At 33.8% G+C, this 12,607-nt stretch overlaps 1 protein-coding gene across 3 annotated transcripts in view; it reads right to left on the bottom strand.

The window, feature by feature from the left end:
• The window catches only part of tio (zinc finger domain-containing protein tiptop), a 225,039-nt gene that overhangs the window by 187,214 nt on the left and 25,218 nt on the right, over positions 1-12,607 (bottom strand). For 2 of the 3 annotated variants that reach the window (XM_085204913.1, XM_085204914.1), the window contains exon 2: positions 9,211-9,250. The exons of the other annotated variant lie outside the window; for it this stretch is intronic. The gene's annotated coding sequence lies outside the window, so the exon portion shown is untranslated. The remainder of the gene's footprint in view (positions 1-9,210; positions 9,251-12,607) is intronic. 3 annotated transcript variants of the gene reach the window in all.

Below are 12,607 nucleotides of genomic sequence, written 5' to 3'. Positions count from 1 at the left end.
GAAGTATAATGTAGGTGATATAAGGTTAACGAGTATAGGAGAACAATAAGAATATCCTGAAATTATAAAAGAAACAGAAAAAAATCGGAATCATCAATTTTACTACTTTAAGTCAACACAAACAAAACTGCGGGTGGCAACTAGTATTCTATATTGTATAAAACAATACTAATAATACGTATAATAGAAAAATGATAAAAAAATCGGTTAATATATGTTCGTGTCACGTTCAAACCCATAATTAGATTCTAATGTGATATTTATTATCGAGCATATTGTGAAAGGAAATGAAACGTCGACATAAAAATACAAGAGGTAGGTATCCTATACAGTGTAACAATTCAAATGGCGTGTTATTGAAAGTTTTTATCAAGTTTACTTTACCATATTTAGAAGACATTCGTTATTTTATAAGTATACGCTACGGTCTCTGCATAACTCTTCCGCCTCGTCCACTGTCATCAACCTCTTCATATTTGCCCTCTTGGGGGGTTAACATGCTTTTCATGTGAGCAAGATCAATGGAGGTTACCTACCCCCTGCCATCCTAACGTTTTCTACGCACCGCCCAAACGCTTACTCACGTTACCTTGTTTTACCGCAGCGTGTGGAAATTGAACCCACATCTATTGGCTTACAGTCAAGCGCTTCTACTGCGCCACAACGGCCTCAAAGAAAATCGAATCGTGAACATTTAATCACTTATACTTGAACACGCCACTTTTACATACATATATTCAATGCACGTCCAAGCCGTTCGTGCTTTAAAACTAATTCTGTATCTCAAATAATTATACTAAAAGGTGGTAGACCTCACACACAGTTAATTAACACCTGTCGATTAAAATAAAGAAGAAAAAAGGACTAAAATAAAGGAGAAAAAGGAATAAAAGAAAGGAGATAAAGTAAGCTAAAAGGCAACGATGCTATGCAAATGCGCCTACGCACTGCCGTCTTGTGTTCGCTAAATTTCAAAGTAACTTGGTTGAACAGTACCTATCAGCACTCTGATAAGGCAAGATATGTTAATTGTAAATGATTTTTAGTGCCGCCCACGCTGCTATTTTAATATAATTGTAAAAAATATATATAGATATAATTGTAGCTTCTCGCTGCCGGACATAGCAAGGTAGGCAGAGGGAACCTGGGAACATAGTGTAAAGTGCTCTTGCGCCCCAAGGCCTATACATAATTTAATATATTTTTTCCTACTTGATTAGTTAATATTTCGAAATTGGGCGTAAAATGAACAACGGAGTGCCTTAGTAATAAGTGACCTCTAAGAGTTAACTTTTTAGTAATATACAATGTATTATATTTATTAAATATTTCACGTAACTCCAACGGCATTTACTATTTTCTCTGTTACGCGTTGAGTTTCGCCACTCAACACGATTTATCTCGAAAATAAGGCGGACAGTGGGAAGGAGGGACACTGCTATATACAGTAGGTATACAGAGTAATACAAAAAAAATAACTTTTAAAAAAAAAACACAAATTTTCCTAAACAAGAATATTTTAAAATTGGTTCTACAATTTCTCTCTTTAATGCAAGTTATTATTTTACTATCAATATTAACACGATTACCTATATAAAAAATTGTGATATCTTATAAAGCCTATCAAGTAACTTGCGTGATGCGGGAACACGCTGTATACGAGTAGCTACATGTTAATTAACAATTTTACTACATTTATAAATTCATTTTATGACCCTATCGTGTCGTAGTGGGGCAGTAAACGCAATAGTTGTGGGTTCGATACCATTTAAATGTATAAAATTAGATATTATATTTATTTTTAGTTTCACGCACGCAGAGTAGGTAAAGAGAATCTAGCGTTACTCTCCGTTCCCATTAAGAAAAATTTGTTTCCCACTTTTCGCCGAATTCTGGAGGAATTCCTCCAGTGTGTTAAGTGACGGAACTCACCATCGCACTATGCGTCTGTACAAAAAATATATCCTTTATCACGTAATATCTATAAGGAGCCTTAAAAAGTAGTTTTATCATAATTATTTCAAACATTGAACACACTGTATACATATTAACGATTTTACTACATATCATAAGTTAATTTAATTTTACCAGCGAAGCAGATGTTACTTTAATTACGCTATAAATACCTTTATCTAATGTACTTATGTATTAGCAAAAGAGTATTTAAAATATTGTTAAATTACTTTTTCTTCAACCGACTGTTTTCACTATAAAAATAGTTTGTGTTTATAAAACTTATAACTATGTAAATATAACAGATTATTTAGTTTTTTTTTTAAATTTTCAGAGGGTCGCGGCGTTGAGTTCTACGCAACGGAGTGTTTTAGCGATAGGTTCTCTCTGCCTAGCCTTGCTTTGTATAGGCGGCGGAAAACGAATTCCATATAATAGTAGACACAATGAATATAATAAAAAAATATGATAATTATTTTTATAAGACGGTTGTGGCGAAGTGGCTGTAAACAAGGAGGTTGTGAATTCGATTTCCGCTCGGGGCATGAAATATTTTTTACTTATAAATCTTTATTCTTCTAACATGACAAAGTGCGGCGTTGAATTCCGCCACTCAACACACAATGTCACGAAGAATAGTCGGAAAGTGGAGAACGAAGTGGTGTCTTAACACTAACTTCCTGCGCCTAACCCTGCTATTTGCGGGTTACGGCGAAAATTGAAAATATATATATATAGGTTCAAAGAAAACGTGTTCCTAGTCAAGGTGCATAAGTATCGTGTAATGGGTTTATTAGTACGCGTTAATTTAGTTTTAAACTCATTTCATGGCACAATTAAAAAGCTATATAAAGTTAAATGTTAATATTGAGTGCGTACAATAAATTTATAATTAATTCTTATTAGTTTTATTTATATTAATATTGGTATAATATTTCCGTTTCACCGGTTTGGTTAGACAAGACGCGGCGTTAAGTTCCGCCACAGATCTAAGAAATCAATGTCGTGTCTATATTAGTTTCTTTTACAAAATCGAATATACAAGTTTCCTTTAAACTTTAAATGATAATATGAACATAGATCTGTGTCAGTGAGAGTTTAAATATAGAAACTTTTATTAAACATAACGTAACGTGACGGAGTGACATATTCGCGACGAATGCAATATTAAAAGTGCATTTCTTCCTTATACTCATACTAGAGATCGCCTGCAAAAATCCATTTTATTTTGATTGAACTATGAAACGTAGAATCATATCTTTGTTTCATTTGCAGCAGTAATTTCGAGAAATCATTAATTAGCATATAATCTCCTATATTCCCCTACAAGATGCAGAGGTCCATGTTGGAGAGGTCAGAGGGAAAAGGCGCGTTAAATACTATGTTGATACTATGTTGTTGTTGTAAAATGTAGTTACGAAAATTAAAAATCTTTAAATGGATTAATCTAGTAGACTTAGGACTAATCTAATCTAAAACATTAACCGGTTGTCCAAATCATATTTACCGTCTCATTCACTTAAAGGACGACCCAAACTGACATGACTGACATGACTGACATGAAAATAGAGTCAGTCAGTCATTACACGCGAGGTCTAAATCATAAAACATTTTCCAATTTACCATTGAAAGTAATAAAACATAGTCTGGTATTAAATGGTAAGCGAGACGCGCTCAGGCATGCTTTACGATTCATAATTGCTGTACTCAAAATGATTGAAACATTACTGCTTATAATGACAACGAAATACATTATATAGTAATAAAGTTTATACTTTATAGATATATGATGGTTTGTAATTGAAATTTCTATAGATGTTCTCTAACAGATATATATATGTAAGTCGTCAAATCAAGTAAAGAAGATGTATCTATTTAATCAATAGTTGGAATTAATTGCATAATCTTTATTCATATCCTATGTGTCCTCCGTTACTGAATGACTAATAGACCAACTATTGGATTTTCCTTTCCTTTCTTTCCTTAGTTACAATTTGACACGTACATAGGTTAGGCAGCGTAGGTAAAGACAAGACCTAAGACGGAACGCAAACTGCTGAAAATACCAGATAATATTTGTGAACCTAGTCGACGCTTGCAATCTTGTTTTCGTGAAAATGGAAAGTTTCTCTTTTCCCGTTCAGGTAGCAATTTAAAAAAATATTCTGTTAATGCTTCCTTACATACCCTTAACCTATGTACCTAAAACTGCTAAGAAATAACTGAAGATATTTGTAAGTCATGCAGTAACGGGAGATTTTCTTATGTATTTCTAAGGTAGAAGATTATACGCTCTAGACAAATTAGAATTAGGTATAAAGATTTAAATGCATATTAGTGTATGTTATGTTCCGCATGTAGATATTACCTATTAATGCTAACTCTAAACACAAGTAGTACACTAAAATTTTAAAGCTCATTACTTAAAACAGTTAAAATAGCGCGGCATCTTAACTATTTAACTAACGCAATAAGTTAACGACGCTAAAGTAGTTGTTAAACGCTTCTTAAGTAGGTAAATGTACATGCGATGGTTATGGGTTCTATTCCCATTTGAAATAGCCTCATGTTAGTTTTACAATAGTCTACTATTAGTATAATAATCAAGTGTAGGTATAATTTTGAACATAGTAGGTTATGTTCAAAATTTGCCAAAACTTAAAGTCAATTTAATTATTAATTTCTTTTTGCTCAAAAAAATTAATTGCTGACAGAAAATGCGGCAGGCATCTATAAGGTTCGGTTCCTACTCGTAAACATGAAATATCTAATAATTTCATATTCTCGCTCTGATAACAACTAGGTTCCCAGGTTCCCTCTACCTACCCTGCTATATTCGAGATACAGAGTGTAGCTAAAACAAGAATAACAACAGCACTAACTCAACCAAATCCGTTAAGGGCAAGCTGACAATAGAACAATATAAAGACATCATTATCGCATCATCTCAACACTTCAACGAGCCGAGATTACAATCGAGATAGTATTTAGTTAAGAATAAAAAGATTTTACCAATCGCCTCCTCTAAGCAATCAATCGATTCGGGATTGTCCGACGTGCATCTTTGATGGCCGTGTAAATTGACAGTCACGGTGTTTATTTTCGTTTTTTGTTGCGAAATTTTATAGGAACGGATGTAATTTGCTTCTTCTTGTATAGTAGTAGGTGGTAGTGGTGATACATGGTGGTGGAACTCAACGCTGTACTCATACAGCCATGTATGCTATATGCTACTACTGCCACTGCGCCACTGCGCCACTGCGCCACGGCAGTCGCAAATGATTATTTATTTTTGATTAATCATTCTAGTAGGTAATTGGTAATCGAACTCGTTATCGTCACGTTTAAAGTAACATGCTGAATTTTTTAAATAAAATATAATTATAAACATATATTATCATAAAATAACATCAATCACAATATAAACGAAGTATTCATTTTCTATCAATCAAAATTATCAATTCACACACAATTACTACAAAAAATCGAACCTACACTTATAATAGCACAATACCCTGAACAATAAATTCACACAAAAAAATTATAAATTACCATTCAATCTCAACGTATTTCGTTCTATAGAAACGACGGTTTTATAATGAGTTTTCCGATTTTCGCGTACAATAAAGTATTATATATATAACAATGGGTCCGTCTGCGTATCCATCGTCGATTAGAGATTTCTTTGTGTAAATGATAAGGCGATAAGATATCATTGGCCGGACGTTTTAAATTGAAAATTGAAGATTGACTCGTATTTTTGTATTGTTTTTTTTGGCTTCACGCTTTATGTCTATCGGGGTAGCATATCGGAGGAACACAGGCTAGTCTCTGAATACCTCTTCTGCCTCGTCCACAGTCTTCAACCTCTTGATACATGCTCTCCGTGGGGTCCTCAAGTTTTTTACGTGACCTCCCTCCAGTATATTCGTCACTGTTCTTGAAGGCCAACCGTGGTCTACTCATGAAAACCTGGTTTTGAATGATTTTAATATCATTTATTTAGTAATTTTGTAAAGCTTAGGTACAAAATACGAAACATTAAAAACTATAACATTTTCACTTTCATTCATTTCATTTTCTATATTCCCTAACAGGACCTCTCATGTTAGGGAATAACACTAGCTTTGCCTCCAAAGCGAAGCTAATGTTAAATCTCTCCGTTCCCCACTCTTTACAATGACCGAACTCAACGCCGCACTTAGTCTACCAGTGAGCAGAAATAAAAATAATTAAAACTGGAACCAGTAACATCGTAACCACTAATCAGCTTTTCAATTATTATTGAAACAAAATAACAAAAATATTAGTGACCTATAATTATATTTAGACGTCGCTGTCAGTTTTAGCGAATCAATACTCTCGAATCAAGACTGAGTCTAAGATAGACGATGGAATAACAATTAAGCATCTACTGACAATAAATGAACGTGGCATTTATAGATCGCTACGTTTTTATCTTTACACATTTTTTTTTAGCTTCACGCAGTATCCCGTATAGATAGGACAGGAAGAGGGAACCTAGAGAATAGTCACGCCATTCCCCACTTTCCGCCAAATTTTCCCAAAATTTTTAGATGTCTCTAATATAATGACAGTAATTTAGGTTGTTGATAAAGGTTAAAAAAAAGATAAAACTATAACAACAATATCAACAACATATACACGACAATGGGCAATCCAATACAAACTAACACACTGTTTGATCTGTGTAGCTTTAGTTAAATACAAGTATTTAGTACGACGCGACGCGACGTTATTGCAAAATGCTCGCGACATTTCAAACTGTTTAAAATTAGTATTAGTTCAGTCTCAACAGTCATTCATTTGAATTTGATTTATTATAATATTACTTGCTAGTTGCTAGTGTCTTGTACTTGTACTGGGTTGTATTCATTTCCGGTACACGGGATAGACGGAGAGTAGTGTTAGGACACTCCGTTCTCTACTTTCCAATTATTGAAATATTACTAGTTGAGTTGCGGTACAAGGGTGTAAACACGATTGTTCTAGATTCGATTCCTACTGAGTGAATGAAGTACGTATTTAATATTTTATTGGGAGTTCGGCCACTCAACACGCAATGCCTCAAGACGTCGGTAATTTCGGAAAGGGCAAACTGAATGAATGTGGGAAACGGAAGTGCTTTAATGGGAACAGGGTGTTTTAACACTAGTTTCCCATATTCCCTCTGTTAGCCCTGCTATGTGCAGAATACAGCGTGAAGCTAATGGAAGTAATAAAAGGTGAAGAATCATAATTTTAAATATAAACATTTACCGCTCAGAATCATCGAATTCATTTCTAGGTTTAATAGTCAATAGGTATTTTAGGTTGTATTAAATAGATTTATGTTCCAGCATTTCGTTTGTCAGTTGTGTCAGTCATTTCGGGAAAGTCGTAAAGGACGCGTGTCGTTTGACTTTAGTGGAATTGTAAATTGTGCATGATTTATTTAACGTGGCGAATCTTCGTTTCCTGGTATTTACTCGGGGATTACCTAAAATATTTGGAACGATTATATCTACCTACTATATGTGTTAATAGTTCGAATCTTTGTTCACATATTCTGTGTTGGTAGTTCGAATCTTAATTTGGTGTAAACTTTAATACATCTTAGCTTCACACTGTATTCCGTATATAAAAAAGGTAAGCAAAAAAAGTTCGATGACACATTTAACATTTTCATTTCCTCGCTCGCACGAGGCAATACGCGGCGTTTAGTTACGCCCCTCAACACGCAATGCTATGCTGCTATGTGCTATAGACTAATCGTTTCAGGTTCTCGGTCACATAAAATTGTGTCATATGCCATAACCAACTCTTAATTATTTAAATTAGCGAAGCCATAAGAAAAGATAAATAATATAATAAGAAAGTAAATAATAAAGATCAAAGATCAAAGACGTGGATATCAATACATATATCAATAATAGAAGGCACCTCCTAGTCCACACAGGTCCATGTGGGGGACAATTAACCAAATTGACACTAACACAGCGCTCGCGATAACGTCGCACTCAATTAACTTGAATGTGTGATATATTTGACCTGCAGTGGTGTGGAATTTTAATTTGTAATATTAGATAAGCTATTTTCGAAAAGTTTGCGAGTTCAAATCCCGCTACGTTCAAATTTTTATACGTTTATTTAAATGCATAAAAACAAATGTATATAGCAGGGGTTCCCAACCTTTTTCAGCTCGCGGCGCAGTTACAAGTTTGGTATTTTTTGACGGCGCCCTACCCAAGCTAGTTCTCTATTAGAAAAAAAAACAGTCGAAAGAAATAGTAATATGAAATTGAGTTTTATTTATTCAAATGAGAAAATTAGGACAAGAATAATAAAGTACGACAGTTGTTAGTCAATTCAATGTGACGGTTGAGCTTGGTGGTCTCCGCACAGTTTCTCAAGAGATTTTGAGATTTCCGGTTTTAGATTTAGGAACCAACTCACGGCGCCCCTTTTTACTTTCTATGGCGCACTAGGGCGCCGCGGCGCACAGGTTGAGAACCCCTGATATACAGAATACTATAATAGGTTTTTCTCTAGGAAGACGTGTCGAGTATTCACGTGAATAATTCTGGAGGCATTGCGTGTGCTCATCACCCGACCACAGAAATAAGAATATGAAACATTAAATCCTTGAGTTTCATCAGTCGCACTCCTGTACCTCTGCACCACAACGACATGCTTATATTTAGTTGAACATAATAATATAAGTGAAGTAATTTCTCAAACAACTATTAGTATAGGCACGTCGCTTCAAACATTCTATTTACGTGTTTAGAGTTCCTAGAAAATTCTAATGTTCTCACTTCGGTGTCGAAGCCGTGACAATCGACGAGTGACAGCTCTCTTTAGCACTCAAACAAACAAAACTGAGAACTAGAGTTAAATAAACTAATGTACATATAACTGGCTTCGTTATTCGTGGATAAATATTTAAACTTTTTTACCTTCACTCTGTGTAGTGGGTAGCCAGAGGGAACCTAGGTATTATGACACTCCATTTCCATTAACACACTTCTTGTTTCTTTCTGGAGGATATGCGTATTGAATGGTGGTATTCTAAGCGAGAAAGTGAAAATTATTTATTCCCTTGAATGGGAATCGCACTTATATCCGTCACGTTTTCGCGTGATATTTGATTTCCACAAGTGGGGATCGAACCAACGACCAGTCACACTTTGTGCCCCTGCGACTCGCCTTGGAACGATATTCTTATAGTAAGAAAATTATAAATGTGTAACTTACGTTGAAAAATCTTTATTTCATAACACCACAGGATTCATAACTGAAATAAGAAAATAATTGTTTAAAGATTACATAACATTAAAGTCTATGCATTTAATTATAGTTTTTACTAAACCACTTGACGAGTACAATACGAGTTGCCATAGCAACGCGCATAGTGACATGCGCGTTGCACTAAAGTGTGTATTACACACTAAAGTGTGTATCGTCAAACATAATATGGTACTATGTCGTATGTTTATTTTATAATTTTACTAGCGGACGCGCGCAGCTTCGCTTGCGTAATTAGGGGTGAAATCTAATAAACCACGAAACATGTGTTCAATGAAATATTTTTAAGAGTCTAAATTTCAAATTTTATAAAAATCTGTGGCGATTTAAAGATTTTTCCGTACAAACTTTCAACCCCTTATTTGCACCCTTAAGGGGAGAATTCTAGAAAACCATGAAACATGTGTTCAATTAAATACTTTTAAGGGTCTGAATTTCAAATTTTATAAAAATTGGTGCCGATTTAAAAACATTTCTATACGAACTTTCAACCCCTTATTTGCACCCTTAGGGGAAGAATTCTAAAAATTATGAAACACGTGTTCAATGAAATATTTTTAAGAATCTGAATTTCACATTTCATACAAATCGGTGCAGATTTAATTTTTTTTCCATACAAACTTTCAGCCCCAATTTCACCCCTTTAGGGTTAAAATTTTTCAAAATTCCTTCTTAGTGGATGTCCAGATTACGAAAGTAAATATTTGTCCAAGTTTCACGTTTCTACCATTAGCGGTTTCGGCTGTGCGCGCGTCTTACCTCAGTCAGTGAGGACAAGTCCTTTTATATATATACCGACGCGCGCAGCTTCGCCCGCTTATTCACCCTTAGGGGTGAATTAAAATAAACCACAAAACATGTGTTCAATGAAATATTTTTAAGAGTCTAAATTTCAAATTTTATAAAAATCGGTGGCGATTTAAAGATTTTTCCATACAAACTTTCACCCCTTATTGGCACCCTTAGGGGGTAAATTCTAAAAAACCGTGAAATACGTGTTCAATTAAATACTTTTAAAAATCTAAATTTCAAATTTTATTAAAATCGGTGCCGATTTAAAAAATTTTCCATACAAACTTTCAACCCCTATTTTACCCCTTTAGGGTTAAAATTTTCCAAAATCCCTTCTTAGTGGATGTCCAGATTACGAAAGTAAACATCTGTCCAAATTTCACGTTTCTCCCATCCCAAGTCCTTTTATATATATAGATTTATTGTATTTTTATGCCTCATTTTATAAAAAATATCACTATAAATAGAAGCTAAATAATTATTTGATAAGTAGTATCAAAGAAATATATTGAAATTTTCATATTAATGAAATTTTGTAATATATAATATCTATACAATATACATATTATATAATATTCTTCCAAATAGGAATCGAACCTACAATCATTGTGAGCAACCCATTTAGTTAGAAAACCTAAAAGGCAAGAAAATGTAGAAGTGTAGTTTACCGTGTACCAACACATGTATAAGTGATTTAATGGAAATTTATATAATCATGTTAATTTGATTTTAACAGCTGGCGCCAAACGATTTACGATTTACACGAAAGTAAGTATCGTAAGTCAAATGAAAAATCTTTATTGCTGCAACGATAATGATTAAAATTCTGTAACAGACACGATAATCAACGGAACAGGGTATGATAATAAAACAGTGTCCCGTTAATACAACTCTGTCTTTAAATGATTTTCTTTTCTTATTATACTTACATTTGTAGGAATCATCAAGAGACAGGTTTTGAAGGTTAACTTTTTGAAATGAGCATATTATTTTCTAAGTATTAACAAAATAATATAACAAAATTAAATATATGAGTATTATGATATGCCGAATAAAACGAAACTGAGAATAAAAAATATACCTATATTATAATTCTTTACATTTGATATAAACTCTTTAAGTTGTTATCGGAAAAATGAAACGAAAATAATTCATTCCCCCGAGGGAGAATTGAAACCATAACCGACACGCTTACAGACACACGCAGCGCTGTGCCACTGCGCCACGAGGGCTTCATATATCATACCTGTAGAATAATATAAAACAATATAAATAATAAAGGTCTTGTTAAAGGCGTTTTTATTATTTACATTGAAATCCAAGCCAAGGATTTACGATGAACAGATTTTACGACTTAAGTAGAATCGCGAGGCAATTATGCGAGGTTCCGTGATATTGAGACATCAATCATTAATTACTTCACGGTGCAGTGGCACTGCGTTTAGTGACCGTAAGCGCAGTGGACGTGGGTTCAATTACTACTCAACTCTCTGAGTTATACCACTTAAAATAAAATGTCTCGAAATTAGGGCGTTAAGTTGGGAACAAAATATCCTTAACCTAAGTTATCCCTCCCTCCCTGTTATATACGGGATACAGCTTAAAAATCTAATTGACGTCTCTGAGTGAAAAAAAAACCATATTAAAAACATAGAAAACATAATTCCAAAAACTTGAAGAACTAGCACACCTAATTTCTCCTCAACTATCACATTACAATCTGCATTATCTGAAAAAAACCCAAAGAACACAGAAGACGACTCAATAAGTCAATAACTCATACAAATCATAGAAAAAGAACCGTTCTTTACAGTTCTAGTTAATTAGAACCCAGAAAAATCGTGAAACTCGGTATCGGCGTTTACAAAAGATAAGAATTTGTTACATCGATTACGATCGAGGCGCGCTCGCGGTCGCTCTAACAAAGCGTTTTAGTATCGAATCACACAATTAGAAGCGAGCGCTTTGTCGGTGCCGTTGTCACTGTGGTGGGTTCCGCTTGGCGCTGTTTACTTACTTTTGGATAGTTTATCCGTTTGTATGTTCGTTTTCATTGCTATATCTCCTGAATGTACTTAGTAGTGTACATAGAAGATAGTATTAAAATAAAACACTCTGTTGATCATTTTGTATACAATTTCAATATATTGCGGGTCGGAATACAACGCTGCTATTTCACTTTTATTATATTAGTAATGTCTACCACGAATTATCTACATATCTCGTCCTCAGGCCTATAGAAAAATGGTATATAGTCACCCTATCTCCTTCTACGTGCATTAATTGTATTTTTTATTTTTTTTTAATAATGGATGAATTTGTTAATTTTCTTATATCAATATTATAATAATAAGTATAATATGTTTGTATTTATTGATATTAAAATGGCAATTTGTCTTGTAATCTTGCTTCTGTTGTAATTTGTAAGAATTATGCTTTAAATGTTTTTGTATGCACATAATTAAAATGCAGGTGTTTCGATATATCTAGATATATCTTAATGGATGTGTTTATATTTATCAGTGTTGATGAACTTTTAGTCACCTTATATTTT

Source organism: Heliconius melpomene, chromosome 20 (genome assembly GCF_056956725.1).
Source record: "Heliconius melpomene rosina isolate 202511_hmr_F chromosome 20, ASM5695672v1, whole genome shotgun sequence".
Classification (NCBI taxonomy): Eukaryota; Metazoa; Arthropoda; class Insecta; order Lepidoptera; family Nymphalidae; genus Heliconius; species Heliconius melpomene.
The sequence above is the reverse complement of the archived record's forward strand: the minus strand, read 5'-3'. Positions and strand labels throughout refer to the sequence as shown.